The 27,164-nt window shown below is 35.5% G+C and overlaps 1 protein-coding gene and 1 long non-coding RNA gene across 2 annotated transcripts in view; one reads left to right on the top strand and one right to left on the bottom strand.

Annotated features, from left to right (window-relative positions):
• Window positions 1-27,164, top strand: part of LOC125674427 (serine protease inhibitor Cvsi-2-like) — a 53,265-nt gene that overhangs the window by 20,727 nt on the left and 5,374 nt on the right. The window lies entirely within an intron of this gene.
• Window positions 16,613-20,307, bottom strand: LOC125646583 (uncharacterized). Its single transcript, XR_008796110.1, has 2 exons — window positions 18,958-20,307; window positions 16,613-18,807 (listed from the first exon to the last, which is right to left on the bottom strand). It is a non-coding gene; the product is annotated as an uncharacterized LOC125646583 (long non-coding RNA).

The following is a 27,164-nucleotide window of genomic DNA, read 5'->3' as shown; positions in this document are numbered from 1 at the left end:
TTTTCGTTTGAAAGATCGATGGGTCACAGTGCAGTTGACGAAAATAAAGGACTCTGATCTCGCTCTCTCACAATTTGTTTAGGTCATCCATAGTAACAAAAATGGGATTGAGGAATGAAAAATTCCGAATCCGATGTTGATAAATATCATGCATTGAATAAAACTGCATTAAAGTATAAATTGACTTATATTTACTTATTTATAAGTCACAAGTAAAATTTCATAATCTTACAAGCTATCTTATACCATGATAAAACAAAGAAATACAAAATTCCGGAAAGATTGAAACAAAAGATTTTTTTAAAATTCAACTTATCCCCAACTCTTGACCGGGACGATATTTGCAGAATATGCTTATTTAGATACCAAAAATATTATGTGAAAATTTAACCGCGGTCGACGGCTGGGGAGGCATTACATTTTTCTGCGATTTGTGATTAACAGACGTAAAAATAGCATTTTTGGGACTCCTTGTGGTGGTTTTAAACACACCATATCACATATGCGCGCACGTGTGCTGAATATCTCATATGCTTTGGTCTTTATGTGTAACATAATGATAATTCATACAAATGAAATCCTTCCGCCTGCATGTTTAATTTTTTGGAAATAACGGGCTTATATATGCTTGAAAATACGGATGTATATTTTACATTATGACCCCTGGGTCGAGGCCTCTGCTGGTGGACTGTTAGTCCCCGAGGGTCATTACAACCCAGTAGCTAAGTACTTCGTTACTAGCTTGAAAATACGGATGTATATTTAATTGCTGTTATAAAATTTAGAAATTCATTTCAAAATTAAGGATTATCTCCCTCATGCATAGCTCTTATCCTTAGACGAATTTGACTCCACTTTTTGGCACGCTGTTTTGCGCTATAATAGCTCTAATACTTCATTGTTATTTCGGATTTCAAACATTTCGGTTGAGCATCACTGAAGAGACATTATTTGTCGAAATGCGCATCTGGTGCATCAAAATTGGTACCGTATAAGTTTTACAATATGTCCAAACCGTACCGTAGGGATATATTAATTAAATAATTAGAGGGACTAAGTAAGAATATCATAAATAATGATGAATAAATAATAAACAATAAATAAAAAAAATAATGAATGTCGATGATGATGCCGCGACAAGTGAATGCATATAATTTCTGAATCAACGTTATAACGTGTACAGTCATGTAACTGCACTCGCTTGAATGAGCAAGCTTGTCATTGGACACATTTGCTTTAAAAACAATTTATAGATACTGCGTACAAAACACATCTCCATTAAGTCGTACCATCGACCGATTATTGTGGATTTCGTCGTATTGGGTGAGATTGCTGGTAAAACTTTATAAATTACCAATCTACTGAATCACTATAATGTTAAATTATGCAAAATTTGTTGAGACGTTGCTACATGTACATGTCAACCTATTCTTGGGTCAAATGCTGTCCGACATGTTTCATGCTGATTGTTAGGCCGTTCTTGGCACACTGATTTTTTATACAGATAACTCAGTTTACCTGATCAAGATATAGGGCTCACGGCGGGTGTGATCGATCAATAGGGGATACTTACTGTTTGGGAAATTAATCTGGTCGGGTTTGGTTTTGATCGGGTTCGGGGTTTTAAAAATTAAGTTCGTAGAAAAACGTTGTTTTTTCGTTATGCACATGGTCACGGTGTGTGATACTTCAACAATAAAAGTGTTTTAGAAAGCCAAAAGGATTTCATTATATTCACTCGAGAACAAGTGATAGCAGAGCGTGGTTTCGGAGATGGCTGGAAATGTAGAAAACACCGCTGAAGTAAGTGAAGAATCGGAAGCAAATCTACAATCGGAGGAAAGCAAAAGTGCAAACGTCGGACATGTTGCAGATATTGGCGAGGCGAAACGTCAGAAAACAAAGGCTAAGTCAAAATTTACACGAACCAAACATAATTTAATGAATTTGTTAGAGCAGATCTTACCAAGTCGTAGAAAGTTGTGTGATGTTAGACAAAAGTTGATTGACTTTCAAGAACCGTTGATGAACCTATTGTTGTCACTCTCGGCCGAGTACAAGAAAGTGAATGACATTAAAAATCTATCTAAAACAAACCAAGAAATATACATAGTCGAGGAGTCTTTTGAAGACTGTCAGGAAAGAGTGCAAGAGTATTTAGACGCACGCAGAAGTGAACTGTCAAGTGTGGGGTCAATTCACAGTGCACGAATTGGACAAGCAGAGGCAATTCGAGCTAGAGCTGAAATCATTCGTGAGGAAGTACCGAACACAGAAGAAGTGAAGCGAATGATGGAAGAGGAATTTCAAGCGAAACAAGAACAGTTGAATGTGACTATCAGGGAAGGATATAAAGAACTTGAACAAGCTGAGGATGAAGTCCAGAGAATTAATGGAAGTTTTGACTGGGATGACCGTTTGACTGAGGAGCTTGTAGCAAAGGCGGATAAGTGGTTTAAAGAATTGACGGATTTATCTCTCATTAAGGTACCGAGATGTCTTCGCTTGTGCCAAGGAGACGTAGAGTCAATTAACCTTCACACTTTTGTCGATGCATCCCAAGAAGCTTATGGAGCAGTCGTTTACCAAAGATGCATCTACAGCAATGGAAATCTATCGGTAAAATTTGTCACAGCAAAATCTTGAGTATCGCCACTTACAGCAGTTAGTATTCCCAGACTGGAATTGATGGGTGCAGTGTTGGGTCTTAGATTGACTTCATCTGTGATAAGTGCGTTAGAGCTAGACATTGATCAGTGCAGGTTTTGGTCTGATAGTATGAATGTTTTGTGTTGGATCAAAGCTCGGAGCAGAAGTTTCACAGTGCCAGATTTAAAGGGTGGTTAGCAGGAGGGGTCTACCTAAAGTGGTTATTTCAGACAATGGTACGAATTTTGTGGGTGGAAACAATGAACTTAAGGAACTCGTAACAGCATTGGACCATGAAAAAATTCAACAGTCTACAGCGAACCAAGGAGTTAAGTGGCACTTTAATCCACCACTTGTACCACACTTTGGAGGCGTTCATGAAATAATGATTAAAGCAGCAAAGAGAGCTATATATGCAGTAATTGGATCATCAGATGTTACAGATGAAGAGCTCATGACAGCGTTTGCAGGAGCTGAAGCTTTGATCAACTCCAGACCCTCGACTTACCAATCCGCAAATCCTAATGATGACGTTCCCTTGACACCGAATCATTTCCTACATGGACAAGTTGGAGGCCAGTTCGCACCAGAAACCGTTGACACTACCGAATGCAACCCAAGAAAGCATTGTAGAAGAATTCAGGAGGTTGTTCGTCACTTCTGACACCGATGGCTGCAGGAATGGTTGCCAGGACTTAATGCGCGTAAAATATGGAGACGTGGTCACAAGGACATTCATCAGGGTGAGGTGTACTACCTTGTTGTGGACCCGAATCTGCCTAGAGGACATTGGCAACTCGGACGTGTGTTGGAAATTCATTCAGGGAAAGATGGGCATGTGCGCGTTGCGAGGGTTAAAGTCGGACAGAATTCGTTCACCCGCCCTATTACTAAACTGTGTCCGTTGGAATTCAGTGACTAGATGGACTTTTTGTGAAAATGGACTGTCATTGGAACTTTTGTAATATGTAATTGTAAAAGGACTGTTAAATTGAACTTTAATATTGAAATAATTGTTTTGTGTTTAACAAAATCGGATAATTTGTTGATGTTACATCAAGGAGGGGAGATTGTTCGGGAGATTAATCTAGTCGGGTTTGGTTTTGATCGGGTTCGGGGTTTTAAAAATTAAGTTCGTACATTAGAAAAACGTGTTACCACACACCTCTTCATCTGCCCCACACATACACATCTCAGAACAGTTGAGATGCTGAGACCTGCATGAGCAGCGAGACATGCATTGGGTCTTCTTGCAGTCACATTTGATTAGATGTGTGATGGCAGCTGGGGCTGGAGGGTCCTTGGTTGTGATGGGCACCAGCTGACCTCCTTCTGCTTTCCATCCATGCATCCATGTTCTGTTGGCTGTGGAAGCTGGGGGTCCGGTACATGATCCTGATGCCACACCATGGCCTGGAAATGTGCACAAGCAATGGCTATATTGGGTCGACTCGATATCAGATCTAGTCTAAAGATCACGGGTATCTTGCGCCGACCCATGCTCTATTTCGTGCTTAAATCTTTTTATCATACATTTAACTCATTTTTAATTTAAACATATTTTATTGAGAAACTCAACAGGATTGAGCAACAGACAGAGCCCATGTTGTTGTTATTATTGTAATATATGGTATAATATACACTTATGTGAATGCAATCCTTTTGCATACAAGACAACCAAACACAACTTTGGTGTAAGCCAGGCAAGCTTGTCGGGCAGCCGGCGTTTAATAACTTTACAACAAATTTACTACATACATGTTAACTGACATGAACAAGTTTTATGCAAGTACTGAATCAAATAATAAAATGTAAAGAAACCCCCATCATTGACGTTAAAAACCGCCCAGGAAAAACCATAGATAAAATATTTGAAAAACTATGGAAACCTGTGTCCGAAATCAAGTGTAAAGTAACGTCTAAGGGTGAATATCGGACCTTATCCATAATTAAATATAATAATAAAAAATTGTGCTGCATGCACTTCGTGAGACTGGCTTAGAATGACCTTACTCATGATATCGACACTTTATATAGGCCTTCCTATGGCCACGCCTTGTAATACTACGCATAGGCATTCGAACACGTTCCTATCATACAACGTTTTCCCGCTATTCTTCGAAACGCGGGAAAACTACAGTATAATATACACTTCTGTGAATGCAATCTTTTTGCATACAAGACAACGAAACACAACTTTGGTGTAAACCAGGCAAGCTTAGAATAAATGTCCAAAAATTAGCAGTAGATTAAATATATAGGTGATGCTTACTCCTCCTAAGCACCTGATCCCACCTGTGGTGTGTCCAGGGGTCCGTGTTTGCCCAACTATCTATTTTGTATTGCTTGTAGGAGTTATGAGATTGATCTCTGTTCGTTATCTTCACTTTGCATATAGGAAATAAAGACCTAGCTAAAATATATGCATGATAATATACTGATAAAAACTGTAACTGTAAATGAAGCCCATGTTTGATACACACACTCGCGTATATAATATATAAACAGTCACAATCCTAGCTTTTTGAAACAGAGAGCCTGCTCTCTAAACTGTCTTTTACATAACCATCCGTGGACGAATCTGACGCCCATCTACCATGCTTTTCCAGCAACGCTCATTCACATTGGAATTTGCGGCAGCTGTCGCTCCTCCTGAAGCAAAGAATGTAAACCTATATTAATGTTTCCCATGACAGATTTAAGCTTGGACAAAATACACTCTCTTGCGCGTGTGTAACTAAGTTTTCTATCTTTATAAATCAGCTTTAAACCGTCTTTTGATTTAAATACCGGCTTAAACAAAAAATGATCTGAAGAAATATCTATAGTTCCTAATGATAGGTAACGTTGAAGCATACTGACTGGACAAGCTGAACTAATGTCTGAAGCAATTAGAATTTCATTCCCCTGTCTATATTTATCGGTTTTGCTTTTGTTAATAAATATTTTTACATATCCATCCATGAAGGTGATGTCTGAACAACGAAACGAAAAAATCCAGCAAAAGAAAGCAGAAACATGCACAAATCGCGCACTTCAGACAAATTGGTGCTGTTAACATGTAGATCACAAAGTAAAATTAAATCGTTGACTGTGACAATTTCCTTTTTGGTAACTCTAGACTTATTATGACGCTTGGAAGACTCCACTAAATTCCGCACGAAGGGATGTTCGGTCGGATCTTTATGGCCTAATATAGAATGTGCCCACTTTATAGCATATAAAGTGCTAGAAATCACATGAAAAGAGCATCCAATATTCAACAAATGTGTAAAATATAGTGAAATATGAATTGGATTTGCTGGTATTGCTGATTTTCCTTTGCTGTTGATAAAGTTCGACCATCTGTTGAAAGACGAAATATATTTCTTGCTAGTGTTTGCACTTTTAGATTTCAGAATATATTCACTCATTTTTGCCGCCAATATTGCGTTGTCCGAGGATTCCAGATCCACACCTGCCGTATTTAAAATGTCCTCTATGTTCTTCTCAACATTTAACTCTGAAAGAAAATCAACAAATATTGACATCTAAAATTCAAGCCGAAATGCTACCATGTCAAAACTTTTTAAGACCTCCGAATATGCCATTTGCACCTCTACCTCTCTCGGTTATAATTGAATTAACTTTCTGAACATCATTGATAAAAGGCCCCCAGTCGTCTCCTTTGCATAATAAAGGCCAGAAAGGGGCCAATTTCCAATAAGGAACAATCAAAGTATCCTTCCCTCTGTCTTGCTTCAATTTGTTTAATGTCTTGCAAAACAATCTAGGATGTGGAACCAACCAATTATTGTCTTCACCCCAGAATTGTTTAAAGGCATCTACTCCGCTGGTATTTGGGCACCACCATCTCGAGTTAAATTTAAAACATTTTGTATTGTAGTCTGTAGCGAATCTGTCACATGTGTGTGCCCCAACAATTGTCAATATGTAGAAAAACATTGCTCTTTATTCCCCAGTCATCACTATCGAAACATTTGCTAAGCACATCTGCTCTAATATTGTTTTCTCTTGGCAACCAATGAATATATAAGTTTATTTGTAAATTCTGAATTTTTTCTAAAATCTCAACTGCAATTTCATGCAAATAAGACTTTTTGCTTTCGACTTCTAAAATTCTGCAAGCAGTTTTGCTGTCAGTATACCATGCAACAGTTTTACCACAAATACTTTCTCCTATAGTATTCAGAGACCTGTTGACTGTCTCTAGTTCCCTCCATGTGGAACTTCTCGTAGATTCTTCTACTGTCCAGAGTCCCATTACCTCTGTCGTTTCTGAGTTTTCTATATAAGCACCAAAACCTGATTCGGAAGCATCGCTAAAATGTTTTTAGCTTTGCGACTTCACTGTAAGCTGACTTTATATTTTGCCCATTAATCAACCTGGAATTATTCCTCCAAAATTCTAATTTTGCTAAATATTGCGAACTTAAATAAATGCATGAATTCCAACTGACCCTTGTCATTATGTCTTGATACAAACATCTTGTTTTAAACATGACCGCGTTTCCTATAACGGCTTCCATAGATATGATCTGGCCCACTATACTAGCTATAAATTTCACCCGTAAACGTGAACCACCCGACTGAATCCGTGTATATACCTCGTGTATACACTTGAGCATCTCATCAATTCTCTCTGAAGTTACTTTTAAAACACCATCTAATGTGTCCCAATCAAAACCAAACCACACTAAATTTTGTTGTGGAAAACAAAAACATTTAGATTCAGCAATAATAAAGCCCAACTCTGTTAAATCATGTTTGATTAAATCGCTAAGTATAAAAGCTTGATAAAACTCGCTAGAACCAGCTAAACCATCATCTAAATACATAATGACACGAAAACCCGACGACCTCCAATGCTGGACTACTTTCCTCATAAGTTTGGTAAAAATAAAAGCTGCCGAAGAAATGCTGAATGGCAAAACGTTAAACACAAAATACTTACCAACGCCATCGATTTCCCATTTAAAACCTAAATATTATTTATGCCTTCTATATGATAAATCTAGAAGTTAAAACATGTTTCCTGCAGCTAGTTATTTTTCATCTCAACAAACAAGTAATTATTGTAGTTGTAAAACTGTCATTTCTTAATGACAAGAAGATATCAAGATAAACAATTAGGGAGATCCTACTTTCTTATCAAATTGTACATAGACTTGGTTTAGGATCTCCCAAAGTTACATGTTAAGATATAGTGTGAAAATTATAATCACTATGATGAAAAATAAGGTGGCAACAAACAATAGGCCACCAAAATCCAATAAACATTGGATTTTCCGCCACCCAAGGGAAACAACATATAAACATGGCAGAGGAAAGAAAATCCTCTTTGATATCAGAAAATCTTGAGAAAAAGAAATTCAATAATACATAACACAACAGAATACTTATACAATTTCAAATAGCCAGCAAAACTCCCGATTCTATGACCTGGATTACATCAGTGTCACCTATTTAGCACATACAGGAGTACATGTATACTAGCAGCACAGATGTCGGAGAAAGTAGCAGACATAATCTGGCCTACTCATCACTAATAACTTACATATACTAAGAGTCATAGAATGATGGCAGACATAATCTGACCCATCTAATGTTGATATGAAGACGGTCTATGGGAGGATGGCAGACATAATCTGACCCATCTAATGTTGATCTGAAGACGGTCTATGGGAGGATGGCAGACATAATCTGACCCATCTAATTTTTATCTGAAGACGGTATCTGCATGGGAGGATGGCAGACATAATCTGACCCATCTAATGTTGAGTGATCTAGTGACACCTACAGGGGAATATGACAGACATAATCTGACTCATTAGATTGAAAGAGTAAAATAACCCGTCCTTATATATCTCTTAACAGCATCAGACTTCCATTGACCCATTCGCTGTATCGCATTTTCAGAAAAATCTAACCTAGTAGTCTAGTCAATCTAGCTAAAAAATGAGCAAAACCTCAAACTAATTGCAACAGAAATGAAATTTTGATTATTCATGCAAGAAAACACATGCAAACAACATATTAAAAATCGGCTTTTGTATTTCCATGGGAAAATTGGAATTTTATGGTAAAAGGATGTGTTTTTTCATGAAAATCGCTAAAAACTGGAAATTGAAGAAAATGTCCATTTTATGTAACATACAGTAAAAATAAGTTTCATATCTCAAATTTCAACCTGGAAATGTTCGATTAATTTTTTTTACAGCAGAATATATTCTTTCCTTGACTGTAATTTTTGGGTAAAATCTTGCTTTTTTGAATATAATTGTTAAAGGTTGAAATTGTAAGAAGAAAACCCACATTTTGTCATACATTTGAGTCTACCAATAAAAAATTGAAGTTAGGATTTATTTTAAAAACTGCTCAACAAGTAAGATATATAGATTATTGGCAATATATATGAAAAATACCATTTTAGGTAGGAAAACCTACCTTTTTCTAAAACAAAAATAGTGGAAAACTGGAAATGATAGGAAATGACTGTTTTATAGAAGATATGACAGTGATCAAATAAATTTAAGAATAAAACGTCCAAATCCACAGTTAAACTTTTTTTCACCAAAATTTATTTTCCCTTGCCGAATTTTGGGCTGAAATCTTCATTTTCCAACAAAAATCGTTAAAAACTGGATTTTGGAAGAAAATACTTTTTCCTGTCCATTAGGCATATATGAGTTACCACATGAAGATTTATACATTAAAATAAACTGTTAACACAAAACAAGTGCCCCTTCAAAAATGGTCTGTAAAAGATGACCTACATTTTTGCAGTTACTCCCCTTACATCGGAAGTTGGAGGCGCGCTTACCATTCCGGTCCTATGGTTCACATAAATACATGTAGTATTTTAAAACAAACAGTGTATAGTAAAGCTTACATTACCAAATTCTTTATTAAGCTGAGTTTTAACAGTTTGTACTACATCTATGACGAAACAAGGTTCAGTTCCTTCGATTTTATAAGGAAATCTTTAATACGTGCACTTCGTCAAGTTCTAGAGTTTGGGAAAGAGAGGGGTTGGGGGGGGGGGGGGGGTTATAGCCGTATTTGATATTTAGTTCTATCTAAATTATTGTGCAATTAATACCGAGAATTTCAGGAGTAATCTGTTTTAAAAACAATGGACACATAAAAAGGGTGTGTGTGTGAAGATAATTTCACAATATTGCCTGAAAATTGACAAGTAAATTTTAATCCAAAGTTATAAAAATCCTTGATGGTGTGTGTGGTGGTGGTGGTGGTGGTGGGGGGGGGGGGCTAAGGTTGTTCTCTCAGTTCAATTTTACACTTCCACTGTGTACAGTTAACGACAATGCTATTTTAAAAAAAAAAAAAAGAGGAGGCAGGGCAACCAATCTGTCTAAAAATCGACCTTTGTACGTAAAAATTTATCAACTTTGCATGTAATGATAAAAGGTGTAGAGCCATTATTGCTACGTTCCTGATAATTATATGAGTGATCATTTGAGTAATTGCAGTACAGTTCAGTCCATGTTTTTACAAGTATAACGGCTAGTGTCACAATTTGCCTTGCATTGACAGCGAAAAACGTTCAAAAGTTTATCTGGCGCGACTTGTAATTTAGTTTTAACGGATACAAGAATTGCTGAAAGCAGTGATAAGCCCCAATTCGAAAGATCCAAATTAATCATTTCTTTAGTCCACTCTATGACTTAAATTTTTTTTGCAGTGCTCCTTTTCTGCAGCTGTAGTTAGTAGTTAGTGGCAGTGACTGAACTTATAAAAATGATATTGTGTTAGACAATTCTTCACAAAGCAAATCTCCTATAAGTGTTTCTATGGCATTCCATCGTACAAAGTCGATATGACATCGACACCAGAATATATCTTTTTCTCTATGAAATCCTCATATAGGAAGGTGAAGATAACGAACAGTGATCCATCTCGTAACTCCTATAAGCAATACAAAATAGAGAGGTGGGCAAACACGGACCCCTGGATATACCAGAAGTGGGATCAGGTGCCTATGTTCTATAAGGAGTAAGCACCCCCTGTTGACCGGTCACACTCGCCGTGAGTTCTATATCTTAATAAGGCAAACGGAGTTACCCTTATTCAATATCATTGTGCCAAAAACGGCCTAACAATCTATATGAAACAAGTCAGACAGATTTGACCCAATGATAGGTTGTATTGGCAAAGTAGATTGCTATAACGACCATATAATTCGTGAAATGCTGACTTTAAACGAAACAGTTGAAACCCCTTCACCATCAACTTGTTTGTCAGTAGCCTGCCTCCATTTAAAAACTAATCATATACAGAATTTTTTCGCGATTTGTCTACATTTTGACTATACAGGACCTGTTCCGATGCCGAACATTCTTGACGTTGTGTCGCATCCTGTGAATGCATGTAGAAAGGGCAAAGATTGACAAACTTCGTTTCCCAAAAAGACGTCTGGTTTTAACGATATTCTTCAGTTAGGGGCAAGATAAAAAATTCAATGTCTCACAAAAAACTAAGTTCACATAGTTTTCACCAAGACCCCCCCCCCCTCCCTTTTAAACTTAATATGACAAATGTTGAAACTAATCGAATAACAAGAAAAGAAACGTACGATTATAAATAACACCCTGTATACCTTTTCTACTGTTTATTCACAAATGAAAGTGTACATTAAATCTATTAAATGTTCATTAATATGTTTTAGATATTATGTGGTATTCAACAGTCGCTTGTCTTTTTCCTTTTCCCACTAAAGTGTAATCGATGTCGGATGATAGAAACTTGCGGGAGTTTTTATTCCTCTCCCCCTAACTAATTGAATTTAAATTTTCATCCGACATTGATTTCGTCCCTTAGGGCAGTTATGTTTATTTCAGAGTTCGTTGCTATTTCTGTGCTTTATATATAGACATTTCAAACACAATGTGCATTTTGTATGATCCTCTAAAATTTACGATAAATAACTGTATCCCATTTCCATTCTCAATGATCGTGTGCCATCGTGGCGAGAATTCCATCGTCATCGAAAACAAGTTTTGTCTTGAATAGATGGCCGGGCGGTCTAGCGCGCTGTTTGCATGCTGCTAGGAGATGTGGTTCCGCAGGTCGTGAGCCGAAGACTAATTAGAAAGAGCAACTACTCGATTTTACATCAAATCATGATCCTATGCGCAAGTGTTTACTTACATTGATTTTTATTATTTATATTATCAATGTTTTATTATCATTATTATTACCCATGAATGACTCCCCAAACCTGAATTTGAAAAAGAAAAGCAAAAATACTTTACTTACGAAGTTTTATAAAAGTTTTTAATACAAAACGCTTGCTCAAATGATGAAGATACAAAATAACTGAAACTTTTAACCCGAATGGCTTTCCATGCTTTCTTTTTTAACAAACGTAATTCCCCCTTGTAAATTGAAACTAATTCTTTAAGATTTCATTTATAATTGATTATTCATAACTTCTAAAGTAAATTTTGTGTTTTATAATTAAAATTAATTCAGTAGAGGGTCAAACAAAATATTTTGAAGCTTTATTCGCGAAAGTTCCCCGGGAATGGAAGTCGGCAAAGAATATGAAATGTTGAGCAATATTGTATGTATATAGAAGGTCTTAAAATCACCTTTTTAATACAACTGTTAAGCTGTTTAATCGCGTTTTTTATTACATGCACTTCAGATCGTCGTGTATAACTTTATTCCGATGACTGTCACAGTTAAGTTACTCCCCTTTACGTGTACGGCGTGCCGTAAACATCACAAAATATCGATGGTTTACTACGACATTTAAGTCTAAATTTTAAATATTTCCCATTGTCCGATTTTGTCCGATTTTTTGTATATTGTTAATCACGCTTTTGTTTATTAATTTCCGTCGAGTTTGTTTCTGTTGCAATTACTTTGAGGTGATTTGCTAGATTGACTAGACTATAGCTGCATGTGTTGCTGCTCCGATTCGAAAACTGTGACCTTTGTACAATTTTGGATTCAAACCCATGAATGAAATAGCTGCCTCTAATTGTTTTGAAACAAATGAATGTAAAACTGGGGCCCCGTTAATAAACTGAAAAAGGAGACCACTTGAATGTTTGAATTTACGCAAATAGTGAAAGAGAGCAAAAACTAGACAGAATTCCTTGTCAGGCTGGACCTCTAAGCATATAGTAATTGATTGGTCAGCTTGCATAGTTTTTGCATGACGTAAAATTAAGCTTACACTGGTTAACTTCTCTTCTTTTGCTTCGAAATGGAGGTCTGACCTTTGTATTACTTGAACTATCTAGTCTGAAAAATCCAAAAAAGGCAGTGAGAAACAATGCTTTCAATAAAACACGGTGAAGAAAATTGGAGCATGTATGATGTATGGCATTGATGAGTTTCATGAGAATTTCCTGTTATTGGAAGTCGCGAGTCTGCCCCATGACACGATTTTTGACAGCCTTTTAACAATTTTTAAACTACAAAATGGGTTTGGCAAGTTTAAAATTTTATGAAGAAATGAAATGGCGGAAACCTGTGATGCTAACGTGCTTGCCGAATAATTGTTTTCATATAGGTGAGCCAAAAAGTTACAAATTGTAGAGATTTGTAATGGGAGAGTAAGCTTTGATGCTGACCAATGACACAACGTATCCCATGTATGCCTTTTTGTAGCAGGGTTGAGAGAGGCTTGTATTAAGTCGCATGCTATCGGTGTCAAATGTGCAAAAGCTGGCATGGAACGTGTGTTGGTTGTTTGGCCAAGTATGGAGCTTCCCTGAAAGCTCTCTGTATTAAATATTTGGTTAATTAAAGTAGAGATGTTATTGCTAGTGTCAGGACTATTCGGCTGATCCACAATGCCAGAGGACTGAGCTACAGTTGACTCTGTTGATTCCTCCGTTTCTACATGGTTTTGATTCTTACTGTCATTTTACTTTTTCAAAATATCTGCAGCTAATTTCTCGTAATCGATGTTTAGTGGCTGATTGACTGCTTTCGCCGACTGGTTATCAATTTTCGTTCTTTTCGATTTTGTTTGGCAGACTCGTGTGCGGCTGGCCGCTTCCTCGGCATGGTTACAACTGAGGAAAATGCAATTATTATTATAGTTACAATGTATGTATGAATTCAAAATTATAAGGAAAATAGCCCCTGCTACAATTACATGATATTCCCCAACCTAAAGCTTTTGCCAAATTTAGTTGCTCTTAAAATTAATAGCGTAAACTATATCTGTAACAGTAACATGAATTACTTATCGATCATGTACTGGTACATAATGAACTAACATTTTAGAATCGATGCCTGTAATTACTTAAACAGCTTGTATTGGCAGTCCACAAAATAACCAATTACTTAGAAACAGTAACCCCGATTACTAAATGAACATACCATATGCTGATACCTAGTGAACTCGCGTCTTAGAAACAGTAACATCAATGTAGAATGTAGAGATTATATACTGTCAGATCACATAGTAAACCATTTTTTTTTATTTAAACAGTAACAGGAATAACTTGAGATATAGTACTGAGAAATAGTGAACTAATCTTAGAAACAGTAGTATGAACTACTTATAGATCATGTACCGAGACATAGTGAACTCACATATTGGAAACAGTACTTACTTATATCATGAATTGTCAGATCACATAGCAAACCACTTTCTTAGAAACAGTTATAAGAAATACTTAGAGACCATGTACTGGCAGTTCACATAGCAAACCAATTTCTTAGAAACAGTACCATGAATTACTTAGAGATTATGATCTGTAACCTAGAATAAGAAGTATTCAACCAATAATGCTGAACTAGTAGTGTGAAAGAGTGTGAGAATGTATAAAATTATTAATATGTATCTTCATTACTATTACTGATGATTATGTGAATATGAAAAAAGAATAAACTATAAAAAAATAAATACTTAGAGATCATGTACTGAGGCATAGTGAACTAACAACTTAGAAACAGTCACATGAATTACTTAGAGATCATGTACTGAGGCATAGTGAACTAACAACTTAGAAACAGTCACATGAATTACTTAGAGATCATGTACTGGCAGTTCACATAGCAAACCAATTTCTTAGAAACAGTCACATGGATTACATAGAGATTATGTACTGAAGCATAATGAACTAACAACTTAGAAACAGTAACATGAATTACTTAGAGATCATGTACTAAGACATAGTGAACTAACAACTTAGAAACAGTAACATGAATTACTTAGAGATCATGTACTGGCAGTTCCTATAGGAAACCAATTTCTTAGAAACAGTAACATGAATTACTTAGAGATCATGTACTGGCAGTTCACATAGCAAACCAATTTCTTAGAAACAGTCCCATGAATTACTTAGAGATCATGTACTGAGGCATAGTGAACTAACAACTTAGAAACAGTCACATGAATTACTTAGAGATCATGTACTGGCAGTTCAAATAGCAAACAATTTTCTTAGAAACAGTCACATGAATTATTTAGAGATCATGTACTGAGATATAGTGAACTAACAACTTAGAAACAGTCACATGAATTACATAGAGATTATGTACTGAAGCATAATGAACTAACAACTTAGAAACAGTAACATGAATTACTTAGAGATCATGTACTAAGACATAGTGAACTAACATCTTAGAAACAGTAACACGAATTACTTAGAGATCATGTACTGGCAGTTCACATAGCAAATCAATTTCTTAGAAACAGTAACATGAATTACTTAGAGATCATGTACTGGCAGTTCACATAGCAAACCAATTTCTTAGAAACAGTAACATGAATTACTTAGAGATCATGTACTGAGGCATAGTGAACTAACAACTTAGAACAGTAACACGAATTACTTAGAGATCATGTACTGGCAGTTCACATAGCAAACCAATTTCTTTAAAAAAGCAACATGAATTACTTAGAGATCGTACACCTGTATATTATGAACTACATATGTAACATCTTGGACAAATAATATCGATTACTTAGAAATCCTTATTCTAAATGTATTTCGAGAGCCAACTTCATATATATTTTAAATGTTTGTATTGTCATTGACCCATGGCATTAATATTATTTATATCACAACCTAAATTATGTTCTTAAAACTATAAACTTGTCTTGCAATTTGTAAACTTAAGAGCTACATGCGATGCAAGACGATGTCATACTTCAACATAATCTAATTAATTTATATACTGGCCTGAGCCAGGGCCGTAAATTAACCTTCAATTTGGAGGAGGCAGGAAACGCTGAGCACATTTTGTGCACACTGAACACGTTTCGTGCAAAATCCTTGATTCTAGGGCCTTCTAAGATGTTACTTGACTAACTCATTCTAAAAGAAAGATTTGGAATGCTTTTTAAGGGAGGTATCATGTTCTTAGTTATTGGAAACAACATAAATTCTAATGAACTTTAAATTTTAATTTTTTTGGGCTCAAAAGTTGGAGGAGGCAGCTGCCTCCTCCACCTCCATGTAATTTACGGCCCTGGGCCTCAGTCGCCTGCAAGTGTTGATCACCGCATATTTAATGCTGCTCAGGTATTTGACCATAGGTACTGGCTCATTGTTAACAGATTTTGTAGACAGATGTACTCCATCGGGCCCAAGGTACTGGAGGTTATCCCAAAATCCCCTGTGTTTCCAAAATGTCACATTTGGTAAGGACCCTTACCAAAATATAAGCCCTCTGGCACACAGTTGCTGCAAATTTGCAACGCATTTGCGGCAAGTTTGCTGCAACTAGTTGCGGCACATTTGCCGCAAGTATACTTTTCGTATGCAAATTTTTCCTCTGGCACACAGTTTGTGGCACAGTTGTGGCACACACTTGCTGCACACTTCTGGCACAGTGTGCGGCATATTTGCCGCAAGTATACTTTTCGTATGCAAATTTTTCCTCTGGCACACAGTTTGCAGCAAACTTGCGGCACACTCTTGCTGCACACTTCTGGCACACAGTTTGCAGCAAACTTGTGGCACACTTCTGCTCGAAATTAAGGGATCCTATATAAACTGTCATATTACAAAACAAAAACACAATAATAATTCAATTAATATAATTTCAAGAACAATGACATATCAAGTAATTAACATATATTCAAAAATACTAATTAAAAAAAAAAAGATTCAAAAACAGAAATGACCAGGTTCTTGTAAAATATGTTATCTATCATAGGAACAACAGTAGAAACATACTGGAAAAATGACAAATTAAAGGTAGAATTTTTCAACAACAACAAAAAAAGAAAAAAGAGAAGCATTTTTAAAATGTTACATGTATATCTTCAATGTTTTTATAACATCTATAATGTACAGGGTCTGGAAAATGTTAAGTACAAGCTGAGTTGGTTACATAAAGTACCATGCTTAAAAAATGACTAAGTTCAACTTCATCATGCACATGTAAATTTTTCAAAGAATGCCTGATCACTTCCGAAAAGACACATGCACATTTACAATGCTTCCATAACAGCTGTTCAAGGTCTGAAGAATGTCAAATAAATGCTGTAAGAGGAGTTAATTACAAAAAATAGGTACCATCTATTCAGGAAATGCTTTGAAAAAATGACAAAGTTCAACTAAATGTAATTTTTTTTTAAAAAGTCTGATCACTTTCAAAAAGACACATGCACATCTTCAATGTGTCCATAACTACTGTACAAAGTTTGAGGAATATCAATTTAGATGTACACGAGTTGATTACACAAAATAAGTACCATCTATTCAAGAAATGCATAAAAAATGACCAAGTTCAACTACACGTAATTAAAAAAAAAAAAAAAGTCTAATCATTTTCAAAAAGACGCATGCACATCTTCAATGTGTTCATAACAACTGTACAAAGTTTAAGGAATGTCAAGTTAGAGGTGCATGAGGATTTGATTACGCAAAATAGTTACCATCTATTCAAGAAATGCTTTAAAATGACTTAAGTTCAACTACATGTACATTTTTTTTTAAATGTCTGATCACTTTCAAAAACACATATGCACATCTTCAATGTATTCATAACAACTGTACACAGTTTGAGGAATGTCAAATTAGAGGTATACGAGGAGTTGATTACACAAAATAGGTACTGTCGATTAAAGAAATGCTTAAAAAATGACGAAGTTTAACTACATGTAAATTTTTCAAAAAAACGTCTGATCACTTTCAAAAAGGTACACGCACATCTTCAATGTATCCCTAACAACTGTACAAAGTTTGAGGAACATCAAGTGAGAGGTGTGAAAGGAGTTGATTACACAAAGTAGGTACTATTACAGGGACGCTACTGTCGCTTGCCCACCAGTCATTCACCATTTTATAAACTGTTTGAACATTGTGCAACCCGACCAAAAATATAAAATATAATTATAACAAGATGTGAGAGAAAACTTAAAGAAACTGCAACAGCTTCTAATCCACAAATATTGCATTGTGCAATGTTAAAAAGTTCTCGATGAAGTCCCTACCTGGCCATGAGAGTACATTTTATTTGGAAACTGCTGCATAAAGAATTTCTTTCAAGATCCAAGAGAAAAATATCAACCCACTGTGGCACTTTTCTGGCCTAAGGTCAGGTTGTGATTTAAATAGATTTGTGAATTTTGGCCGTTTTAGATCAATCATGTCAAATGAAAGTTTAAAAAAAATAAAATCCTTATTAAACTAGCAAGTGCTATACAAATGATGCTATAAATGCTAGAATTGTATATACAATTAAGACAAAGGAGTTGACATGATCTTAAGGACATGTAATTAAAAAGGAGGTCTATCATTTGCATAATATGACTATGTGCATTGTGCATCAATAACAGGTTTCGGCAACATTTGCAGACAAGAATGAAATATATTCAAAATTCACACATGTAAACTATGAACTTTTCCTCAGGAAAATCTGGAGACAATCTACATGAATTTTAAAGTCAGTACTGTTAAGGACTTTATATTCTGATAAATTATTACAGACTTGTGGGCACTTATTAGGGAGAACACTGTAAACATTTACACAAGTTTCTCCCTCATAGATGAATGGGAGAATAATAGGACTATCTCCATGCTGTCTGCGCCTTAGAATCAAAAACATGATTGAATTCTGGACCTTCTTCTAATCTTCCACTTGTTCAGTACTTGGTCATCACAATCACATATTGTCCGCAACAACTCTACTGTCCCATCCATTTGTTGTGATAAACTGTAAATAGTTTTTCGGTTAAGACAGTGCCTTTACTCACAAATACATGTAGCAGTCTCATCAGATTCACTTGGCAAGTGTGTATAAATTGAAATGTCATTCTTTTTTAAAAACTAAATAACACTAAGTAACTTCATTAGTGATTTATACACATTAATCCAGGCCTGCATGTTGGAACTCTCAGATATGGCAAGTTGAAGACAGCCTATCAACACACCATCACAACTTCTGTATCTTCACGACTATCATGAAATATATTCTGAAAAAGATATAAAATTGTAAATAATTACGAGATACCATTGGCCGTCCTATATAAAAGTTTGCAAAATGTCTAACATAGGAGGAATCATTCAGGGGTGTGTACATGTAATTACCGTCACCCGACACCTGGGGCCACCGATTTTCAAAGCCGAGAAATAATCAATGTTGCGTTATAGCCCATTGGGCTAATAAATGCAATATTTGATGTACAACTGTTAATATCATGCTGACCAGACTTTACGTACAAATTAACTTTATTGCCAAGACAAGATCTTCAATCCATTTTAATAACGTATATGCATTGATGGAGTGACAAAATTGAGATTCTGGAAGTCACATCCCTGATCATAATGCAGTTTAACTTTTCTAACTGGACATCAGGGTTCAAATCATAAGCATTTAAATTAAAAAAATAATCAACCATTCATTTACTGAATAAACTATTCAGTTTTGCAAATATAACCCGAGTAGATAGTAAACAAAAAATAGCATAATTATTACGGAAATAGGCTTATTTTATTTGTTTGTTTTTCGGCCTTTTCCCCTCTAGGCTCTCTCTTCATTTTTTAAAGTGCCTATAGATCTATGGTCCTGTCCAAAGGTATAAGAAGAAAAAAAAATCCGCGATGGCTACGATAATGCAACTAGAAGGAGTCTAATCTCATACAAAGGAAATTTAAAAAAAAATAAATTCCACATAATTTCAAAGAATTGAATGAAGCATGTAAATTTATAAACGTAAACACTGACTTGCAAGATTTGACGCAACAACATACAATGAGCGATGGTCAGTTTCGTTTTGAACAATATATTAGAGAGTTTATAACTATAAGATACACAGTAAATCACTTACTCAATGATTGGAAGATTTTCCTCAGAATATCTGCATCAACTCCTGTTCTCGATTCATATTCAAGATGTTTACCGGTATCACATCATGGCGTCTGTTGATATCAACTTTCGCGCTCAGCATATAATATTGAGTGAATCCCACACCCGACGCATTGAACCCGATCTCTATTTGCGATGCATAGAGCCGTAAAGCCCCATGAAGACCTACTTTGGTATACAGCTTAGATTATTCTAACTTAGTATCAATTAGCATTCCACAAACCAGAATAACGTACCTGGATAAAATCCTGATATGTAAATTATACGATATAATGTTGAATTTTTACCACTCTCATTTGATTAATTTCAACTCACAAACCCAGTATCTGAATTGTAATCAACAGATATACATGTAAATAAAGAAAAGAAAAGAAACCTTTCTCTCCTCTCTCTCTCTCTCTCTCTCTCTCTCTCTCTCTCTCTCTCTCTCTCTCTCTCTCCATTTATTTAGATATAGATATTTTTTCTTCACTTTTTTTTCTAATTAGATTAAAATTCAGATACCTGTGCACTTACATCTTATTTTAAAGGGGCATTAGCTGTGAAAGTGATGACAACCATTTTCTTTTTTTCCCTCAAAATCTCTCGATGATATTGAAATACATGTTGATGACTAATAAGAACATTTATTTTTTATTATGTACAAAAACAAGAGAATTAACCCTAATAAAACTACGTTAGATAACCGCCTTTAATTAAAGAAATATATACGGAAGAAGTATTCACTGCACCCAAATCAAATCATTTCTCAAATAAAAACAAAATCAGCATTTACATTTTGCTGACAGCATGCAAAGGTAACTAGAGAATAATTATACTGTCTTGCAAGACAATAATATTCAATCACCAAAAATCACATACTCATTTTCAAGAGGTTAAATTGTGTTTGAAATAATTAAATACAAGTGTAATTATTACTTTGATATATAATAACTATTATAGGGCAACTTTCATTGAATTCAATATTTGGTGACAAAATGACCGCTAATTTCCATTAAGACAATTGAGAAGATGGATGGAAGGGGTGCGAGAAATGTTGCATATATGTTCTATTATAGAAAATGTTGTGATGGATATATTGAAATGGCTCTTTTATTCTAAATATTCAAGAGAAGTCGTAACTTTGGTGCCCTTGCTGTTTCAGTTCTAAAAATTTAAGAAAAAAGTTGTGAACTTCTGGCACACGATTCTGAATACCAAAGAAAAGGTTGTGGTGCACTTCTGGCACACAGTTTTGATTCTGAATACCAAAGAAAAAGTTGTGGTGCATTTCTGGCACACTGTTTCGTTTAGGAAAAGTTGTGGTGCACTTCTGGCACACTGTGCCACTAGTGGCACACCGTGTGTTGCTAGTGGCACACTGTATGCCGCTAGCGGCATTAGCTGCACACTTCTGGCAAACAGCTCTGGCACACTGATTTGTTTGCCGCAAACTTGCGGCAAATTTGCAGCAAACTTTTCATTTTGGTAAGGGGATGCACACGCAGAGTTCAGGATCTGGTTTATTTCAACGACCGCGTCGTTATATCCTGGAGGTGATTTCTTGGGGTCACGACGAATAAGTTGACCTACAATCATGTGTTTGACTCCCGTACCGTGGATCAGAAAGTCCGTAAGAGAAATGATGTCTCTTACAATCCTTGCAGGTGAATGTAGTAACACATCGTTGCCCCCGATTTGTAAAAAACAAATGTCTGGGGCTCGCGAAATTTGCACAGATTAGATGTCGCTAAACCTCTCACTGCTAATTCTCCTTGACCACGAATTGTTACAGAGAATCGACTTTGGTCTAAACAAAGATTTACATAACCCGAATTAACTTTTAAAAACGTGTCTGAAAGTCTTCTGATGTACAATGTCCAATCACCGCTACCACAGTTAGATATGCCATAATTAATGTAAAAACGCCGGATTTCACCCTTCACAGTACCCAAGTTTCGATGAAGAAAAAAACGAATCAAAACAGAAAGATATCAGCACTTACATGTTGAAGTGTTATCTGAATCTTCTCTTATCTTTTCTTATGATTCGTTTAATACAAGTGAAACGTCTAACGATAATAACAATATACTGATAACGTCATACAGTAATTTATTACGTCAAGAGATAATCTAACGTCACACATGTACTAGTGCATTGTTACGTCACAAAGCCAGCAAAATAATGTACCGGTGTATTGTTACATATAAATGCATAAAACATATTATTTACAATAATATCACTTTATGATATTCTGCTATTTCGATGTGATGATATGCCGATTTTAAATCGAAACTGAATATGAAATATTTCTCTAGCAACTTTAACGTCCTCCATTCTAAATGAAAATTCGTGAATACAACCGTTGATGTGCCTACAATCCAAAACCAAACGAGGTTTACCTGCTTTGTTGAAATCTACAGTCAATGGATTAACCACAAAAGGAATGTTACTGACCTCTGTTACGCAACCTTTGTCAATGAGCCTTTGAATCTCTAAACGAACTATTTTGATATTGTCCTTAGCCGATTTGTTATTGCTTAAACATACGCTAGTTGGAATAGATTTGAACGGAATCTTGTATCCGTTTCCTATCACATCTAAAATATACTTATCTGCATGTATTTCAACCCATTTTGTCAAATGACCTCTCAAGCGCCCAACTGGGCTTACATTTTCGTTGACTTGGGCCACAAAACGGCGATCTTTCAATTTATGTTCTGTAAACAATTCTTTGTTAAATCATTGTATTTCGCATGAAGTAAATTCTGTGCAGTACTTTTTAAACTGCATGTACTTAACTTAGAGCCTGTCTCTTTGCTGAAGCTGGTGCAGTCCTTTGCCCAGTGACCTGCGAAACTGCATTTGAAGCATGTCCCGGACTTTTTGCCGCCCTCGTATGACCTGGACTGATTTTGCGTGCTGGGAGCTTTCTCAGGGTATGGGTTGTTGCGTCTTGACGCTCTAGCCTTTTGGGTCCGCTCCTCCTTTAACTTCTTCTCAGCTCTGGTTTCAGCTTTGAAGATGCGTTTTTCACCCTCCTCGTCGGACGCCAATTCGTGCTGTGTGTATTCTTGAATGGTTCTCCAACCCGTTTTGGAAGAATCGGCCAATTTGATTAATTTTTGTCTTTGATGAATAAGATCAATACCTGATGATATGCTGCTAAAAGCCGTTTCTGGGTCTCCTTCGTTGATACTTGTGTTAGCTTCTATCAATTTCTCTCTGACACTGTTGTTAAATTTATACTGAGCCTCATTCCCTTTGCGCTTGAAAACGATAGTCTTGTTATTCGTTCCCTGCAGTTTGGCAAGCTGTTGTTCGTGTTGTTGACGCTGCTGTTTAGATATCTTTTGCTCGAAAGAAGATAGTTTAGAGTCCATTATTTCAGACATTATTTCCTGTGACAAGACCTTTCCGTAGGTACCAACATTTTTGACCCCGTGACCTTGACCTTGGAGTTTGACCTACTTTTTGAAAACTTTATCCTTGCTAATAACTTTTGAACAGTAAGTGATAGAGCTTTGATATTTCACATGAGTATTCCTTGTGACAAGACCTTTCCGTGGGTACCAACATTTTTGACCCCGTGACCTTGACGTTTGACCTAGTTTTTGAAAACTTTAACCTTGGCAATACCTTTTGAACAGTAAGTGATAGAGCTTTGATATTTCACATGAGTATTCCTTGTGACAAGACCTTTCCGTGGGTACCAACATTTTTGACCCCGTGACCTTGGAGTTTGACCTACTTTTTGAAAACGTTAACCTTGCTAATAACTTTTGAACAGTAAGAGATAGAGCTTTGATATTTCACATGAGTATTCCTTGTTACAAGATCTTTCCGTTGGTATTGAACCTTTTGACCTTGACATTTGACCTACTTTAATTTTTTTTTTACATTGGTCATAACTTCTAATTGGTAAATATTAGAGCTTTCATATTGTACATGAGCATTTCTTTTGACAAGATCTTTCTACTGGTACCAAGATATTTGCCCTTGTGACCATGGCCATCTTCGGAATTGGCCATTATCGGGGGCATTTGTGTTTCACAAACACATCTTGTTTTTATTTTGTTTTTGGTATCAGTTCCTCATCTTTCCTTTGATCTTTTTACATATATACAAACGCCTGGCCTTAGAGACTCTGTAGACATGTATTTCTTGTACATGTATATTGTATGTGTATTGTACAGTCTAATTAAAATTAGTCCTACGTTCTATTTGTTACAATAAATCGTAGGGGCTAATTTTAAAATAATACCAGTGAAGTCGTTTCGATTTTTTAAAATTTACAACAACAAAAAATGCCCTCGTGAAACAAAATTTCAAAGCGACAGTTTTTTAGAGGAACACTCGAAGAACATGTTCATGCTAAATTTATTTTGTTTTACGGAGATAGTTGTTCTGAAATTCGGGGATATCCCTCCATTCTAACGCTAAAAATTATATAAATCGCTTATAGCTTGATTTAAACTCGAAATATTTTGACTAATTTTGTCAATACATGTCTTTCAAACTTATTTTAAAAAATTATTGAATGAAGACATATGTTCCAATTTCTTTTATCATATATTTGAATAACTTAAAATTTTCTTTCTTTCATGCAACACCTTTAGGGAAATTAACATGAGACGTGCAACACCTTCTTTGTTTCATTTTCATATTTTTAGGTAAAACCAAAATGCTAAAAACATCATAAATTATTTGTGATATTTCTTACAAGAATTATGATACCCACATTTCATACTATAAAGCACATCTTAGGTGTTCGGCGGTAGTATATAGATGTTCGGCGGTGGTTGTACATGTACATATAACTTTACAGTATCTTATCACATTATTAATGCATATAAGTTCATAATGTGAATTAAACACGTTGAATTATTCACATATTTGTTGCATTTTTTCCCCCTGGAACATGTGGAATGACTGTTTTATGAACAGGTTAGGCCTACTTCTGAGATACATAAAGAGTTCAATGTTGATATCAATTCACGGATAGACATGGAATGTTGCAAACACTCACTAAACTTTATTTTATTTTGTTATCAGCGTGTATAGTATTCCTTTATTTGCTTCAATCTTTAAATGATAACATTATATAATAGATTCACATACCACCACCAAACACTAATTCAAAAGATATAAACCGGAATACACCGTGTTTTCATTTCTATTCTTAAGTCCAAAATTGCTACAAAAACACCGTGAATAATTCATGAAATTTATTGCAAGAATCATGATACACACTTCTCAGACTGTAAATAAAATTTTATTAACATTCTTAAGTGTTCGGTGGTAGTATTCAGATGTTCCGCGGTGGGCAGCAAGTGTTCGGCGGTATACATAAACTTTACAGTTATTGATACGAACACAAACGATACATTAAATTATTTAAATAAAGATTTATTTACTTTATTTAATTATTTTATTTATTTATTTATTCATTTTTTTTTTCATTGTACACTGTACTCGTTAATTTGGTGATCAGCAATGTGCTTAAATTTGATCGGGATCGGAGTCAAACGCTAAAATGTAGTCTGATGTATTTCCAAAAAAAGGCCTAGTTACATATGAAATTTGTTGCATTTTTCTATTTTTAGGTTTTAAAAAATGATAAAAACATCATAAATTATTTGTGATATTTGTTACAATAATCATGATACCCACCTTTCATATTATAAAGCACATATTAGGTTTTCGGCGGTAGTATACAGATGTTCGGCGGTGGTTGTACAGGTAACAGGTCGTTCCGGCCCCAAAACTAATCCGTCCCCTTATCGTTCCGTCCCTAGTTGATCCGGCCCCAGTCAATCCGGCCCCAAGGTTTATAAAGCTTTTACTGTCTTCTTATTTACAGTTAATGCTATAATTTTCATCCAAACATCAATATAATTATACTGTTTGTAGTGATTATAACCATGATTTAGATTAAAGATTTGTTTGTAACATGTACATGTGCGTGACGTGTACGTTATCTGTTTGGAACACAACGGATGCAGACACTTAAAAGTTCTAGAATTTGTATTTCTTTATATCTTTTTTTTTCAATTTGTAAGTGATAATTGTTATATGTTAAAGCAATACAAGATGTAATTAACTGGCGGTACTTTCAACTATCACAGTAGTCTGCACCAATATTAACACCTATCGCCATGACTAATATAATCCTCATACCTACACCTTTCATTTGTTTTAAAATACAATGTATTACATCATGTAAATTTTGAGTATTAAAAGTATGAGGAAATAATAAATAGCAAACGTGCCACTCAAATGAAATTTTGATAATGAATTAATTGTCAATAAAATTATCTATGTTATTCTATTTGATCTTTTATTTTGAATTAAGTTGACTTGTATTGCTTTAACTGAAATTTGATGAATTGATACATTTTTTATTTATCATATTAAACAATGTTTCATCATTTATAAAACATAAATGTACTTCCCACCCCATTACATAAATTATAAACAGAAAATATCTATAAAACGTATATGGGGACGGGCTGACTACGGTAATTGTGGCCGGAATGACTTGGGGCCGGGTCGACTAGGGCCGGATTGACCTTAGGGCCGGATTGACCGACATTCGGTTGTACATAACTTTTACAGTATTCTATAACATTATTAATACATATAAGTTCATTATATGAATTAAATACGTTGAATTATTCACATATGGTCTGTTTTGGGGATTTATTTTAATATATACATAATATTTTTGGTGGTCGGCGGTGTTCGGCTGTGTCTGGCGGTAAAAGTACCCACCCAACGTTGTTTATTTGTTATGCACAAGGTCACGGTGTGTGATACTTCAGCAATAAAAGTGTATTAGAAAGCCAGAAGGATATCGCTCTATTCATTCGAGAACACTTACTCCTCCTAGGCACCTGATCCCACCTCTGGTATGTCTGGAGGTCCGTGTTTGCCAGCTCTCTATTTTATATTGGTTATAGGAGTTATGAAATTGATCACTGTTCATTGTCTTCAACTTCCATATGTACATGATAAATTTATCAGCTGATTCAATCGAGCAATGCCATTTTAAAACAAGAGGTACTGTGAGCAATGCTCACTAAGAATACCCCCCGCTTACCCCAATCTCCCAAATGGTGTTGATAATAGGTATAAACTACCTCTTTTCTGAGTGTAAGAAAGAAATGGCATGACAAACCGAACCATATTGCTACTTCGATGTCCAGTGCGCGTGACCTTTGACC

Source organism: Ostrea edulis, chromosome 6, assembly GCF_947568905.1.
Source record: "Ostrea edulis chromosome 6, xbOstEdul1.1, whole genome shotgun sequence".
Classification (NCBI taxonomy): domain Eukaryota; kingdom Metazoa; phylum Mollusca; class Bivalvia; order Ostreida; family Ostreidae; genus Ostrea; species Ostrea edulis.
The sequence above is the reverse complement of the archived record's forward strand: the minus strand, read 5'-3'. Positions and strand labels throughout refer to the sequence as shown.